Below are 17,124 nucleotides of genomic sequence, written 5' to 3'. Positions count from 1 at the left end.
GGATAATTTTATGAGAGTTATACACATATGATTATTAATATATTATAAGTTATAATATATTAATATGAAGTCATGTTATTTAATTAGTCCTAGTCTTAAATTAATTATGAATTAATTTAGAGATTAAAAGGAAGACTAATTAGATTGTGGGCTATTGGTTTTATATGGAGTGGGCTAACACTCATTTGTTAATGGGCTAGGCTTGTATGGAAGTCCGTGGATGATCCATGGAGCTTTTAGCCCATGGATCCTTGGAAAAGGAAAGGTCATGGGTTATTAGGGTTTCACCCTAACCATGCACACTATATAAGCATGCTTATGTTGCATGAAATAGCCACTAGTGTGTGTGCTTGTGTGTGGCCAAAAATTGTAGTGTGTGTACACTCTCTCAAAGTTTTCCAAGAGTTTGTGGTGATTTGTGATTCCATTTGAGGCATTCACACTATTGGTGCTTGGCCCTCAAACTCCTTAAGAATCAAACTCATGAAAAAGGTACGTAATCTCTTCTAACTGTTTTATGTTTAAAAGTTCCCCATGCCATGTTAGATAGATTATAAACCTTGGAAAATTATTATTTTGCATGTATTTAGACAAACATAGATCCAAGGTTTATTAGGGTTGCATGCACACTTAGGAAGTGTTAGATTGCTCAAAACCCAGCACACATGACATGGAGTAGGAGGTTCAGGATATGGATCAGGATCAGGATCATGATCGGGTGCAGGGTCCGAGCACATCAATGATGGGTTACGTGACTTCATCGTGTCTGAGATCACAGAGGTATCCTTGAGGTGACCCCGGTTATTTTTGGTTCGATCAAGGAAGGGATTGTTGAGCTGATGGACGATCGCCTCTGAGCATTCAGGAGTGACGTGGCGTCTAGTCAGTCGGGTACGTGCACACTCTCCTTTAAGGACTTTCGAGGGAGTGGTCTGTCTGACTTTCATGGGGCAAAGGACCCCATTGCAGTAAGGAGATAGATCATGAACATCGAGTCTACACAGTTGACGAGCTTCTACCCGGAGGGGTTAAAGGTCCGCTTTGTTGCAGGTTGTTTGAGGGACAAAGTTAGGGATTGGTGGGAGTCAGTTGGTGACTAGTTGGGAGCCCTAGCCATGGAGGCTATGCCTTGGTCAGACTTTGTGACCAGGTTCAGGGCGGAGTTTGCACCAGCTGTGGAGCTTCAACAGCTGGCCTGGGAGTTTCTAGATATGAGACAAACTATGGAGTTAGTGGCGGATATCACCGCCAAGTGCAGGGAGAGGGACCTTTGGTACCTCAGTATGCTGGGGATGAGGAGATGAGAAAGACCCACTACCATGACATGTTGAGGGTTGACATTCAGGAGCATGCCAGTTATTCAGCCTGCCCAACCTTTGAGTCAATGATTGCTAGGGCGCGGGAGAGGGAGATTGATTTGGAGCACCTCAGGAAGAGGAAGGCAGAGACTGAACAGGATGCAGGGGTTTCAGGGAAGAAATCCAAGGGATTCGACATTAGGTCGAATGGCCAGCCGGGTCAGAGTCGTTGCAGGAAATACGGCAGGCCGCATGAGGGAGCTTGTAGGACAGGATCATCGGGTTGCTACAAGTGTGGCAAGAGGAAGCACTTTGGCAGGGGTTGTGCTACCCCAGCCCCCACACCTCAGATATCAGACCTGATTTTCTTCCATTGCAATCAGAGGGGCCATAAGAAGGCCAACTGCCCTAGATTGTCAATAGTAGCAGTAGCAGTGCCAGTGGTGGCGTCGACTCCAGTGACTGCACAAGTTGTGGATGGCCAGAAGGTCAAGGCGGAGGCTCCTGTGGTGTAGAGCTGAGCGTTTCAGTTGACAGCCGAGGAGGCACGCGCCGCACCTGATGTGGTGACGGGTATGATTTCGTCTCTTTTACCTTTTATGTTATGTCACTATGATTTTGATATGTTATATATGTGCTCTGTTTAGGATCGTTCCATGTGAAAGGTATCCCAGTTTAGGTGGTTTTCGACTCGGGTGATACCCAATCGTTTGTCTCTCTTGCGCTTAGTAAGAAGTTTCTTGAGTCCTCGAGCATGTTGGATTTCCTTCTAGAGGTCGAGATTGCGGACAACCGGTCAGTGTGAGAATCAGAGGTTTTCAGGGATTGTGTTTTGAGATTATTCGAGGAACGTTACCTGGTAGACTTGGTTTCCATACCGTTGCGGGGGAACAAGGCTATTATAGGTATGTATTGGTTAAGCGCCAATGGGGCAGTGATCGACTGCGCGTAGCAGTTGGTGTGGATCAGAACCCCATGTGGGGGAGAGCTGGTAATTCAGGGTGGGAGGCCACAGCAAGTACCAACTTTATGTTCAACAGCGAGGTCTAGGAGCTACCTTCAACATGGTTGCGTGGGATATGTCGCCTATGTTGTGGACACCCAGGAGACGGGTAAAGCAACAGTGGGCAATGTGCTAGTAGTACGAGAGTTCACGGATGTATTCCCTGAGGAGTTTCATGGACTACCTCCGGAGAGGCAGGTGGAGTTCAGGATCGACCTAGTCCCAGGTACAACTTCGATTGCCAAGGCACCGTATCGGTTGGCTCCTCCTGAGATGCAGGATTTGTCTATACAGCTGCAGGAGCTGTTAAGCAAAGCGGTCATTAGACCGAGCAGTTCATCCTGGGGAACCCCAATTTTATTTGTGAAAAAAGAGGATGGGTCGCACCAAATGTGTATAGATTACCGGGAGCTGAATAAGTTAACGGTGAAGAATCGTTACCCGCTCCCGAGGATTGATGATCTCTATGACCAGCTACAGGGAGCATCTTGGTTCTCTAAGATTGACTTGCGTTCAGGATATCATCAGATGAGGTTCAGAGAGGAGGATGTGCAGAAGACTGCTTTTCGGATGCGTTATGGTCACTATGAGTTTGTGGTGATGCCTTTCAGGCTCACCAACGCTCCTGCCGCATTCATAGATCTCATGAACTGCGTGTGCAAGCCGATGTTGGATCGGTCTGTGATAGTTTTCATTTACGAGAACTTGGTTTATTCCAAGCCGCGAGAGCAACATGAGGAGCACTTGCGGGAGGCTCTGGATACTTTAAGGAGGGAGAGCTTGTATGATATGTGCTCCAAGTGTGAGTTATAGTTGTTCGAGGTGCAATTTCATGGGCACCTTGTCAACCAGAATGGGATTTGAGTTCACCCGGCCAAGGTGGAGGCCGTGATGAGATGGGAGGTTCTGAGGTTTCCATCCGAGATTCGGAGGTTCCTGGGACTGGCAGGCTATTAATCGGAGATTCATTCAGGACTTCTCCAAGATAGTCATGCCCCTGACTAGGTTGATGAGGAAAGTCGTGGTTTATCACTGGGGGCCTGAGCAGCGATGCGTCCATCTCAAGTTTGGGCACGGTACTGATGTAGAGAGGGCATGTTAGCACTTACGCCTCGAGGAAGTTGAAGCCTCACGAGGCGAATTATCTGACGCATGATTTGGAGATGGGGTCTGTTGTTTTCACCCTCAAGATTTGGCGGCATTACCTCTATGGGGTTCGTTGTATTATTTACATGGACCACAAGAGCATGAGGTATCTAATGGACCAGCCAAATCTGAATATGAGGTTGCGTTGCTGGCTTATTGTTGTAAAGGATTATGATTGTGAGATCCTCTACCACCCCGGGAAGGCCAATGTCGTGGCTGACGTGCTTTTCCGCAAGGCAGCGTCAATCACAGACGTCTGTATGAGGATGAAAGTTGTACTCCGGTGATTGGAGTAGATTCGGGAGGCCAGGAAGGAGGAACATTAGAAGAGCGAGTGAATTGTGGGTCAGGTTTCCTCCTTCGATTGTGATAGTTGGGGATTGTTAACTCTTCACCATAGGGTGTAGGTCCCATATCATAGGGATGTGCACCAGGTATTGATGGAGGAGGTGCACAGATCCAAGTTTTCTATCCATCCCGGGGCGACGAAGATATACGGGGATCTTTGTCTTGATTATTGGTACCCCTGTATGAAGAGGGATGTAGCTTGGTTTGTGGAGAGGTGCCTGATCTGCAGGAAGGTCAAGGCTAAGCACCAGAGACCTCACGGCAAGGTCCAACCATTGGATATCCTACTGTGGAAATGGAAGGATATTACTATGGATTTCATCACAAAACTTCCCAGGACCACGCAACGAGTGGATTCGATTTGGGTCATCGTTGATCAATTGACCAAGAGCACCCATTTTATTCCGATTCAAGAGAGCATTTCGGCCGAAAAGTTGGCCGACATCTATATCAGGGAGGTAGTGGCACGAAACGGGGTGCCGGTTTCATTGATTTCCAACAGGGATGTGTGGTTCACTTCCAGGTTTTGGAAGAAGTTTCATGACGAGCTGGGTACTCGTCTGCATTTTAGCACCGTCTTTCACCCGCAGACAGATGGTCAGAGCGAGCGGACCATCCAGACTCTGGAGGATATGCTACAAGCATGTGTTTTAGACTTTGGAGTTAGTTGGGATACTTACCTTCCTCTTGTAGAGTTCTCCTACAATAATATCTATCACGTGAGTATCGACCGTCCTCCTTTCAAGATGTTGTATGGGAGGAATTGTAGGACCCTGAAATGTTGGGGTGAGGTTGGTCAGAGGGTTATGGGAAGTACCGAAGTGGTACTTAAGACTACGAAGAGGATCCAGCAGGTGCGGAGTAGGCTTCAAACTGCTTAGAGTTGGCAGAAATGTTATGCCGACAAGCATCGATCGGATTTGTAGTTCCGAGTTGGGGATATGGTGCTCCTGAACGTGTCAGCTTGGAAAGGCATCATACGATTCAGGAGGCGAGGAAAGTTGGGCCCCAGGTATATTGGACCCTTTAGGGTTATAGCCTGGGCGGGCAAGGTGGCATATAGGCTGGATCTGCCAGCGGAACTCAGTCAGATTCATATCACCTTTCACGTCTCCCAGTTGCGGAAGTGTCTAGTGGACGAATTGGAAGTGATTCCTTTAGATGATATTCAGTTTGATGACATCTTGAGTTACATCAAGTAGCTAGTGTAAATTATTGATAGGAAGTCAATGGATCTGAGGAACAAGAGAGTGGAGCTGGTAAAGGTGCAATGGAAGCACCGCAAGGGCTTGGAATGGACCTGGGAGCCGGAGGACGATGATTACCCCGAGCTTTTTTAGGACCGAGAAGCAGAATTCGAGGACGAAGTCTAAAATGAGTGGGGGATATTTTGAAACGACCAAAAATACGACCCAAAAATTTTTGTTTTTAATATAATCAAAACTATAATCAGAGGATCATATGAATAAACCATGCGTGATATGTCCCAAAATATAATAAAGTACTGTGCGGAAACTGTATCATACTACATCGAATCAACAACTAAATCAAATCCAGACTAAAGCTGAGGTGGTGGTGTGTGCGATGCCGTCACCCCGAGCTCTTCCCTTTGCTTGCGGAAGTACCTGAAACCAAAACTGAAACTGTAAGCACGAAGCTTAGTGAGCTCCCCCAAATTACCATATACCATACAAAAACATATAAACACATATTGGGCCTTGCCCACTGCATCGGGCCGGGGCCCGGAAACTGCATCGGACCGAAGTCCGGATCTAACTGCATCGGACCGGAGTCCGGAACTGACTGCATCGGACAGAAGTCCGGAACCAACTGCATCGGACCAGAGTCCGGAACTGACTGCATCGGACCGAAGTCCGGGACTATCTGCATCGGACCGGAGTCCGGAACTGACTGCATCGGACCGAAGTCCGGAACTGACTGGGACCGTGTCCCCTGCATCGGACCGAGGTCCGGAACTGACTGAGCATAGCATAGCATATCATAACAATTATACTGCATACTGCATCGGGCCGTAGCCCGGAACATAAACACATACACATAGCGCATAAATCATGTCTGAACCACGAAGGCATCAAACATACTAACTACTACATCGGACCGAAGTCCGGAACTACTACTAACTGAACGGGCCGGCATTGTGGCCTTAGACCCGTCCCTACTGGAAGGAAACTCACCTCGTAAGCTAGTGGATGAGTGTGTGGCTCGGAAAGCTAACGTCTGCTGCTCCTGAATCTCCTCGGCTACAAATCCATAAACACACTTGATCAATCACTAACACTACACTCAGGGTAAAATGACTCTTTTTACCCTTGGTCAAAGTCAACTTACTCAGGGCTAACTCGCCGAGTCGGGATACCCAACTCGTCGAGTCCTAGACTCTCCTCTTAACTCTTACACGCTGATACTCGTCGAGTGTGGCATCGACTCGACGAGTACCCTCTGGATCCAAGAACTCAGATGATCTTCATCCGACTCGCCGAGTCGGATGAACAGACTCGACGAGTTGTTCTTGATCCCCAAGAAGATTGCCTTGGACTCGCCGAGTTGTATGAACAAACTCGCCGAGTCCCTCCATCACTGAGTCTACTCTCAACTCGCTGAGTCCACTCCCTAACACACTTCGTCCACTCGACACTGAAGAAACTGAAGAACTCGGGACTCGCGACCTGACTCGTCGAGTCGTTCTTCCGACTCGCCGAGTCGCCGCCATGCAACAGATTTTTACTCGATTTCTCTTGAATCCAACACATGCAAATGATAAATCTAGGTCCAATAAGCTGTATTATCACGTAAAGTTTCCAACTTTACGTGCACAACCACATGAATAAGGGAATTAAGACTAAAAGATGCACAACAAGAGTAGATCCATGGCTAATATGCAATGTAACTCCAAAAAGACAGTAGATCTGGGCTCTACAACACCCCAACACTCAGATCCAAAGGTATTTCGACTTATTAACACATTCATTCAAACATAAAGCTTGGAACAAACATCAAATAGCCCATAAAAGAGCTTCTAATGGAAGTTTAAGCATATAACCAGAAGGGGAACTCCGAAAATACCTCAATAAGCTCAGATTTGACCTTGGATCTTTGCACTACAACTTGTTTCCTTGCTTCCTTCTTCTTCTCCTTCTTCACACCTTCACAAAATGGAACTAAATCACTTCTAAGCTCACAAATGGAAGGATTAGGGTTTCTCACAGAGCTCTCAGGGTGATAGTGGCGAGAATGAGGCTATAATGGGGTTTAAATAGTGGGCAAACTCGGGGATTTAGGGTTTCATCCAGACGGACGGACTCGCCGAGTCCAGGATATGGACTCGCCGAGTCGCCGGCTCCCGCGTGCACAAAATGCGCGACCCAACTCGGCGAGTCAGGCTAGAACTCGCCGAGTCCCTCTTGAAAACTTAGACAATTGACAATTTATTAACATACCGAGAACGGGTCGTTACAAGTCTCCCCCACTTGATTCAGACTTCGTCCTCGAAGTCTGCAACGGCTGGATCTGCGAATAACTCCGGGTAGTGCGTTCTCATTTCTTCTTCAGTTTCCCATGTCCATTCAGACCCCTTCCGGTGCTGCCACTGCACCTTTACCAGCTGAATTACCTTGTTCCTCAAGGTCTTGGTCTTCCGTTCCAGAATTGCGATCGGCTTCTCGATATAATTCAGGCTGCTATCAACCTGGATGTCCTCTAAGGGAACGACTGCTGTCTCGTCCACTAAACACTTCCTCAACTGCGATACGTGGAAGGTGTTGTGTATCAAACTGAGCTCCTCAGGAAGATCTAACCGGTAAGCAACCCGACCCACTCGGGCCAAAACCCTGAAAGGACCAATAAATCTGGGGCCCAATTTGCCCCTCTTCCGGAACCTGATGACACCTTTCCAAGGTGAGACTTTCAGAAGAACCATGTCTCCCACCTGGAACTCCAAGTCTGAACGCCTCCTGTCGGCGTAGCTCTTCTGCCGACTCTGCGCAGTCTGCAGTCTACTACGGACCTGCTGGATCAATTCCGTCGTCTTGAGCACCACTTCGGTGCTCCCCATGACCCGCTGACCGACCTCGCCCCAACAAGTCGGGGTCCTGCACTTCCTGCCATATAACATCTCAAAAGGAGGTCGATTAATGCTCGCATGATAGCTGTTGTTATACGAGAATTCCGCTAAGGGAAGATACGTATCCCAACTGCCCCCAAAATCTAAAACACATGCCCTAAGCATGTCCTCGAGAGTCTGAATCGTCCTCTCGCTCTGCCCGTCAGTCTGAGGATGAAAAGCGGTGCTGAAATGGAGACGAGTACCCATCTCGTCGTGGAATCGCTTCCAGAATCTGGACGTGAAGCGAACATCCCGGTCCGACACCACCGATACCGGCACTCCATGACGTGCCACAATCTCTCGCACATAGATATCGGCTAACTTTTCCGCCGATATACTCTCCTGGATCGGAATAAAATGGGCACTCTTCGTCAACCGATCCACCACTACCCATATCGAATCCACTCCACGTGCGGTCCTGGGAAGTTTGGTGATAAAATCCATGGTGATATCCTCCCATTTCCACACGGGAATATCCAACGGCTGCATCTTTCCGTGAGGTCTCTGGTGCTCCGCCTTGACCTTCCGGCAGGTCAAGCATCTCTCAACGTACCAAGCGACGTCCCGCTTCATGCAGGGCCACCAATAATCAGGTCGAAGATCTCGATACATCTTCGTCGCCCCTGGATGGATAGAAAATCGAGACTTATGAGCCTCGTCCATCAATACCTGCCGTACCCCACCCCAGTACGGTACCCACACCCTACCATGAAGCGTCATCAAACCCCGACTGTCGTACTCAAACGAAGCTACTCGGCCCACTATCCTCTCGCACTTCTGCCTCTCCTCCTTGAGACCCTCCATCTGAGCCTCCTTGATCCGCTCCAACAAAGGAGTGATCACCGTCATCCTCATACACAAATCCCTGATAGGGGCCGCCGAAACCTTACGGCTCAGGGCATCGGCCACCACGTTGGCCTTCCCGGGATGATACAGGATCTCACAGTCATAGTCCTTCAGCACGTCTAACCATCTCCTCTGTCTCATGTTCAAACTCGGCTGATCCATAAGGTATCGTAAACTCTTGTGGTCCGTGTAGATAGTACAGCGGACCCCATAAAGGTAATGTCTCCAAATCTTGAGGGAAAATACAACTGCCCCCAGCTCCAAGTCGTGGGTAGGATAATTAGCCTCGTGAGGCTTCAACTGTCTCGAGGCATAAGCCACCACATGGCCTCGCTGCATCAACACTGCTCCCATACCCGTGATCGAAGCATCACAATAGACCACGAAATCCTCAACACCCTCTGGCAAGGTAAGAATCGGAGCCTCGCACAATCTCTGCCTGAGAGTCTCGAACGCCGCCTGCTGCTCAGGCCCCCAACGAAAAACCACCGACTTCTTGGTTAGTCGGGTGAGCGGTACTGCTATCTTGGAGAAGTCCTGAATAAATATCCGATAATACCCTGCCAATCCTAGGAAGCTCCGAATCTCAGATGGAGACCTCGGGACCTCCCACTGCATCACGGCCTCAATCTTGGCCGGGTCAACCAAAATACCCTTCTGGTTAACGAGATGCCCAAGAAACTGCACCTCGCGCAACCAGAACTCACACTTGGAGAACTTAGCGAAAAGTCTCTCCCTCCTCAAAGTCTCCAACACCTCCCGCAGGTGCTCCTCGTGTTGCCCCTGTGTCTTGGAATATACCAAGATGTCATCTATGAACACGATCACTGACCGATCCAGCATCTGTCTGCACACGCGGTTCATGAGATCCATGAACGCGGCTGGGGCATTGGTGAGACCAAATGGCATCACCACAAACTCATAATGACCATACCGGGTCCTGAAAGCAGTCTTCTGTACATCCTCATCCCTGACCCTCATCTGGTGGTAACCGGAGCGTAGGTCGATCTTGGAGAACCAAGACGCTCCCTGGAGCTGATCAAACAAGTCGTCTATCCTCGGAAGTGGGTAACGGTTCTTCACCGTTACCTTGTTCAGCTCCCGGTAATCAATACACATCCGATGCGACCCGTCTTTCTTCCTCACAAATAAGATCGGCGCTCCCCAAGGCGAACTGCTCGGCCGAATGAAACCCTTGTCTAACAGCTCCTGAAGCTGTGTAGACAACTCCTGCATCTCAGGGGGAGCAAGTCGATATGGTGCTTTGGCTATCGGAGCCGCACCAGGAACCAGGTCGATCCTGAACTCAACCTGCCTCTCAGGAGGTATCCCCGGCAAATCCTCGGGAAACACGTCCGGGTAATCTCGAACAATGGGAACATCATCGATCGTCGTCTTGCCCTTATCCCGGGCATCCAAGATGTAGGCTACATAACCGGCGCAGCCCTGCTGAACGTAGCGCCTCGCCCTAGCGGCAGAGCAGAAGGTCAATCCTCGCTGGGGCCTCTCGCCCTGAATCACTACCTCTCCCCCACTGGGAGTGCGAACCCTTACTAGCTGAAGCTCACAATCGATCACCGCCCCATTGGGGCTTAGCCAATCCATGCCCACAATAACTTTATTCCCGCGCAGGGAAATCGGGACCAAATCCACTAAAAACTGCTCCTCAAATATCCGAAGGGAACACCCTCTATATACTCTGTCGACCCTCACGGTCCTATCATCTGCTATCTCAACCTCTAATGGACCATCCAGCTCCCCCGGAGCTCTGCTAAATCTCTTGCTAAGTGCAAGCGATAAAAATGATCGGGTGGCCCCCGAATCGAACATTACCAAAGCAGGGATGCCGTTCACCGAGAACGACCCTAAATAAAACGTACCATCAAATAATATCCAAACGATATATTAATAATTAAAAGATGAAAGAATTATACATACCCGTCACCACATCAGGAGTCGCTCGCGCCTCCTCTGCCGTCATCTGAAATGCCCTGCTCTTCGCCACCGGCACATCAGCTCGGCCCTGCCGGCCATCCGTGATCCTCAAGGTGGCAGGGGCAGGTGCAAGCATCTTCCCTGCTGCAGCTAAACTGGGACACTGGGACCTTTTGTGTCCCCTCTGATTGCACTGAAAGCAAATCAGATCCGATGCTGTAACCGTAGTGGCAGGGGCCGTACAATCCCTACTCATATGCCCGGTCCGACCGCACTTGTAGCAGCCGGAACTCCCTGCCTTGCACGCCCCCTCGTGCAACCTCCCACACTTGCCACACCGACCGTGGCTCTGCTGACCCCTAGACCTGTGATCTGAAACCTTGGGCTTTTTGCCCACGCTGCCTGTACCAGAAACCGCCTCCGGTTTCCTCTTCTTCTCCATCTCGAGATCAATCTCCCTCTCTCTGGCTCTAGCAATCATGTCGTCCAGTGTTTTGCAACTGGACCGGCTCACAAACATATGAATGTCACTCCGCAACATCTCGTGATAACGGGCCTTCTTCATCTCCTCATCGGCTGCATACTGTGGAACAAGAAGGGCCCTCTCCCTGAACTTGGCAGTGATCTCCGCCACTGTCTCGGTAGTCTGGGTAAGATCCTGGAACTCCCTGGCTAACTGTTGCACCTCAATGACCGGTGCAAACTCCGCTCTGAACCTGGTAGAGAAATCAGCCCAGGTCATGGCATCCAATGCCGCATCATCCCCGATGGCATGTCCTACCTCCTCCCACCAGTCACGTGCGCTATCCTTCAGGAGACAGGACGCCAATCTGACTTTGTCCCCCTCGGGACATCTGCTAGTGCGGAATGCGTTGGCCACATCCGCCAACCACCTGGTACTCGCTATGGGGTCCCGTGCCCCGTGATAGTCAGGAGCCCCGCATGCCCTGAACTCCCTGAAAGTGAGTGTGCGCGACCCCATCACGGCCGCCATCTCAGTACGGAAAGTACTCAGTCTCTCATCCATCATCTCCAAAATGCCCTCCTTGATTGAACCGAAGATCACAGGAGTCTGCTCAAGTATGATGCGAGTAACCTCAGAAGAAAGGAACTCTCTAGTCTGCTCATCCATCTGTCCGACCTCCGGGTCTGACCCCGATCCTGATCCCCCTTCGGCATCTGAACTGCCGGCTGCTGGCCTCGGACGCAAAACTACCATTCTGAAACATATCACAACAACATCAGAACACTGAAATATTTCAAGGGATCATGATACGACTACTAGCTTCCTGGTCTTATCTTGGCCTTCCTTGATTCGAGTACGGATCCTCTGCTTCCAGTAGTATGGGCCCCTACTACCTTCCACATCTATCCGTACTTTCCTCAAGAACTGCCTCGATTTCCCCAAGTTACTTCTACCGCTGCTATTCTCTGCTACTCTCATCCTAGGCCTGCCCTAGAGAAAACTTGAACTCAATACGACTGGTCCTCAGCTACTGTAGGTCCCCTCGCACTGCCAGTTAGCCATCACCTGAACACCATCACATGTGATGAGGTTTGGATAATCCTTTAAGTAAAAGATCTGTCCCTACAACGGTTGGACTCAAACAAGAGCTGCGCAGTAGGGCCAGTTCCAGCACTCTGGGATTATTCAAACCTGATTACATGTAGTGTAACGTGTCCACCTAATGGCTAACTCCCATTACTCAGAACCCCACCAAGCACAAAGCAAGCAGCATTCGGATAAGGGAAACAGACTCAAGAAAACTATTCTTATAACAAGAAACTGTACTAGCATAGAATGCTAAGCTCATACTATCAGGCATAACCTAAACAGGCTATCCTACTGCTGTCTACTCAATTCTAGCATGCAATATTCATAAAGCTGTAGCACACAAGCAGGCACATAAGGCATTCTCCTAAATCCTTAGTCCTATACTAGCATGCTGTTCTACTAAAACTGAATTTGAACAAACAACTTGTATGAGTAATTTGGGAGTACTTACTTGAGCTCGGTTGACCGCATGCACACACCTTTATCTTGTAAAAAAAATCTTTCTTTCTAAGTACTTTCAAAACTCTTTTTATAAATCGTTTTTATTTTATTAAAATCTTTTATTTCCCCTTAGTTTGAGTTCAGATACACCCGAAAGTGTATCCGAATCCCTCAAACCAGGGCTCTGATACCAACTTGAAACGACCAAAAATACGACCCAAAAATTTTTGTTTTTAATATAATCAAAACTATAATCAGAGGATCATATGAATAAACCATGCGTGATATGTCCCAAAATATAATAAAGTACTGTGCGGAAACTGTATCATACTACATCGAATCAACAACTAAATCAAATCCAGACTAAAGCTGAGGTGGTGGTGTGTGCGATGCCGTCACCCCGAGCTCTTCCCTTTGCTTGCGGAAGTACCTGAAACCAAAACTGAAACTGTAAGCACGAAGCTTAGTGAGCTCCCCCAAATTACCACATACCATACAAAAACATATAAACACATATTGGGCCTTGCCCACTGCATCGGGCCGGGGCCCGGAAACTGCATCGGACCGAAGTCCGGATCTAACTGCATCGGACCGGAGTCCGGAACTGACTGCATCGGACAGAAGTCCGGAACTAACTGCATCGGACCAGAGTCCGGAACTGACTGCATCGGACCGAAGTCCGGGACTATCTGCATCGGACCGGAGTCCGGAACTGACTGCATCGGACCGAAGTCCGGAACTGACTGGGACCGTGTCCCCTGCATCGGACCGAGGTCCGGAACTGACTGAGCATAGCATAGCATATCATAACAATTATACTGCATACTGCATCGGGCCGTAGCCCGGAACATAAACACATACACATAGCGCATAAATCATGTCTGAACCACGAAGGCATCAAACATACTAACTACTACATCGGACCGAAGTCCGGAACTACTACTAACTGAACGGGCCGGCATTGTGGCCTTAGACCCGTCCCTACTGGAAGGAAACTCACCTCGTAAGCTAGTGGATGAGTGTGTGGCTCGGAAAGCTAACGTCTGCTGCTCCTGAATCTCCTCGGCTACAAATCCATAAACACACTTGATCAATCACTAACACTACACTCAGGGTAAAATGACTCTTTTTACCCTTGGTCAAAGTCAACTTACTCAGGGCTAACTCGCCGAGTCGGGATACCCAACTCGTCGAGTCCTAGACTCTCCTCTTAACTCTTACACGCTGATACTCGTCGAGTGTGGCATCGACTCGACGAGTACCCTCTGGATCCAAGAACTCAGATGATCTTCATCCGACTCGCCGAGTCGGATGAACAGACTCGACGAGTTGTTCTTGATCCCCAAGAAGATTGCCTTGGACTCGCCGAGTTGTATGAACAAACTCGCCGAGTCCCTCCATCACTGAGTCTACTCTCAACTCGCTGAGTCCACTCCCTAACACACTTCGTCCACTCGACACTGAAGAAACTGAAGAACTCGGGACTCGCGACCTGACTCGTCGAGTCGTTCTTCCGACTCGCCGAGTCGCCGCCATGCAACAGATTTTTACTCGATTTCTCTTGAATCCAACACATGCAAATGATAAATCTAGGTCCAATAAGCTGTATTATCACGTAAAGTTTCCAACTTTACGTGCACAACCACATGAATAAGGGAATTAAGACTAAAAGATGCACAACAAGAGTAGATCCATGGCTAATATGCAATGTAACTCCAAAAAGACAGTAGATCTGGGCTCTACAACACCCCAACACTCAGATCCAAAGGTATTTCGACTTATTAACACATTCATTCAAACATAAAGCTTGGAACAAACATCAAATAGCCCATAAAAGAGCTTCTAATGGAAGTTTAAGCATATAACCAGAAGGGGAACTCCGAAAATACCTCAATAAGCTCAGATTTGACCTTGGATCTTTGCACTACAACTTGTTTCCTTGCTTCCTTCTTCTTCTCCTTCTTCACACCTTCACAAAATGGAACTAAATCACTTCTAAGCTCACAAATGGAAGGATTAGGGTTTCTCACAGAGCTCTCAGGGTGATAGTGGCGAGAATGAGGCTATAATGGGGTTTAAATAGTGGGCAAACTCGGGGATTTAGGGTTTCATCCAGACGGACGGACTCGCCGAGTCCAGGATATGGACTCGCCGAGTCGCCGGCTCCCGCGTGCACAAAATGCGCGACCCAACTCGGCGAGTCAGGCTAGAACTCGCCGAGTCCCTCTTGAAAACTTAGACAATTGACAATTTATTAACATACCGAGAACGGGTCGTTACAAGTCTCCCCCACTTGATTCAGACTTCGTCCTCGAAGTCTGCAACGGCTGGATCTGCGAATAACTCCGGGTAGTGCGTTCTCATTTCTTCTTCAGTTTCCCATGTCCATTCAGACCCCTTCCGGTGCTGCCACTGCACCTTTACCAGCTGAATTACCTTGTTCCTCAAGGTCTTGGTCTTCCGTTCCAGAATTGCGATCGGCTTCTCGATATAATTCAGGCTGCTATCAACCTGGATGTCCTCTAAGGGAACGACTGCTGTCTCGTCCACTAAACACTTCCTCAACTGCGATACGTGGAAGGTGTTGTGTATCAAACTGAGCTCCTCAGGAAGATCTAACCGGTAAGCAACCCGACCCACTCGGGCCAAAACCCTGAAAGGACCAATAAATCTGGGGCCCAATTTGCCCCTCTTCCGGAACCTGATGACACCTTTCCAAGGTGAGACTTTCAGAAGAACCATGTCTCCCACCTGGAACTCCAAGTCTGAACGCCTCCTGTCGGCGTAGCTCTTCTGCCGACTCTGCGCAGTCTGCAGTCTACTACGGACCTACTGGATCAATTCCGTCGTCTTGAGCACCACTTCGGTGCTCCCCATGACCCGCTGACCGACCTCGCCCCAACAAGTCGGGGTCCTGCACTTCCTGCCATATAACATCTCAAAAGGAGGTCGATTAATGCTCGCATGATAGCTGTTGTTATACGAGAATTCCGCTAAGGGAAGATACGTATCCCAACTGCCCCCAAAATCTAAAACACATGCCCTAAGCATGTCCTCGAGAGTCTGAATCGTCCTCTCGCTCTGCCCGTCAGTCTGAGGATGAAAAGCGGTGCTGAAATGGAGACGAGTACCCATCTCGTCGTGGAATCGCTTCCAGAATCTGGACGTGAAGCGAACATCCCGGTCCGACACCACCGATACCGGCACTCCATGACGTGCCACAATCTCTCGCACATAGATATCGGCTAACTTTTCCGCCGATATACTCTCCTGGATCGGAATAAAATGGGCACTCTTCGTCAACCGATCCACCACTACCCATATCGAATCCACTCCACGTGCGGTCCTGGGAAGTTTGGTGATAAAATCCATGGTGATATCCTCCCATTTCCACACGGGAATATCCAACGGCTGCATCTTGCCGTGAGGTCTCTGGTGCTCCGCCTTGACCTTCCGGCAGGTCAAGCATCTCTCAACGTACCAAGCGACGTCCCGCTTCATGCAGGGCCACCAATAATCAGGTCGAAGATCTCGATACATCTTCGTCGCCCCTGGATGGATAGAAAATCGAGACTTATGAGCCTCGTCCATCAATACCTGCCGTACCCCACCCCAGTACGGTACCCACACCCTACCATGAAGCGTCATCAAACCCCGACTGTCGTACTCAAACGAAGCTACTCGGCCCACTATCCTCTCGCACTTCTGCCTCTCCTCCTTGAGACCCTCCATCTGAGCCTCCTTGATCCGCTCCAACAAAGGAGTGATCACCGTCATCCTCATACACAAATCCCTGATAGGGGCCGCCGAAACCTTACGGCTCAGGGCATCGGCCACCACGTTGGCCTTCCCGGGATGATACAGGATCTCACAGTCATAGTCCTTCAGCACGTCTAACCATCTCCTCTGTCTCATGTTCAAACTCGGCTGATCCATAAGGTATCGTAAACTCTTGTGGTCCGTGTAGATAGTACAGCGGACCCCATAAAGGTAATGTCTCCAAATCTTGAGGGCAAATACAACTGCCCCCAGCTCCAAGTCGTGGGTAGGATAATTAGCCTCGTGAGGCTTCAACTGTCTCGAGGCATAAGCCACCACATGGCCTCGCTGCATCAACACTGCTCCCATACCCGTGATCGAAGCATCACAATAGACCACGAAATCCTCAACACCCTCTGGCAAGGTAAGAATCGGAGCCTCGCACAATCTCTGTCTGAGAGTCTCGAGCGCCGCCTGCTGCTCAGGCCCCCAACGAAAAACCACCGACTTCTTGGTTAGTCGGGTGAGCGGTACTGCTATCTTGGAGAAGTCCTGAATAAATATCCGATAATACCCTGCCAATCCTAGGAAGCTCCGAATCTCATATGGAGACCTCGGGACCTCCCACTGCATCACAGCCTCAATCTTGGCCGGGTCAACCAAAATACCC

Source organism: Lactuca saligna, chromosome 8, assembly GCF_052625555.1.
Source record: "Lactuca saligna cultivar CGN05327 chromosome 8, ASM5262555v1, whole genome shotgun sequence".
Classification (NCBI taxonomy): Eukaryota; Viridiplantae; Streptophyta; class Magnoliopsida; order Asterales; family Asteraceae; genus Lactuca; species Lactuca saligna.
This window is presented reverse-complemented; position numbering follows the sequence as displayed.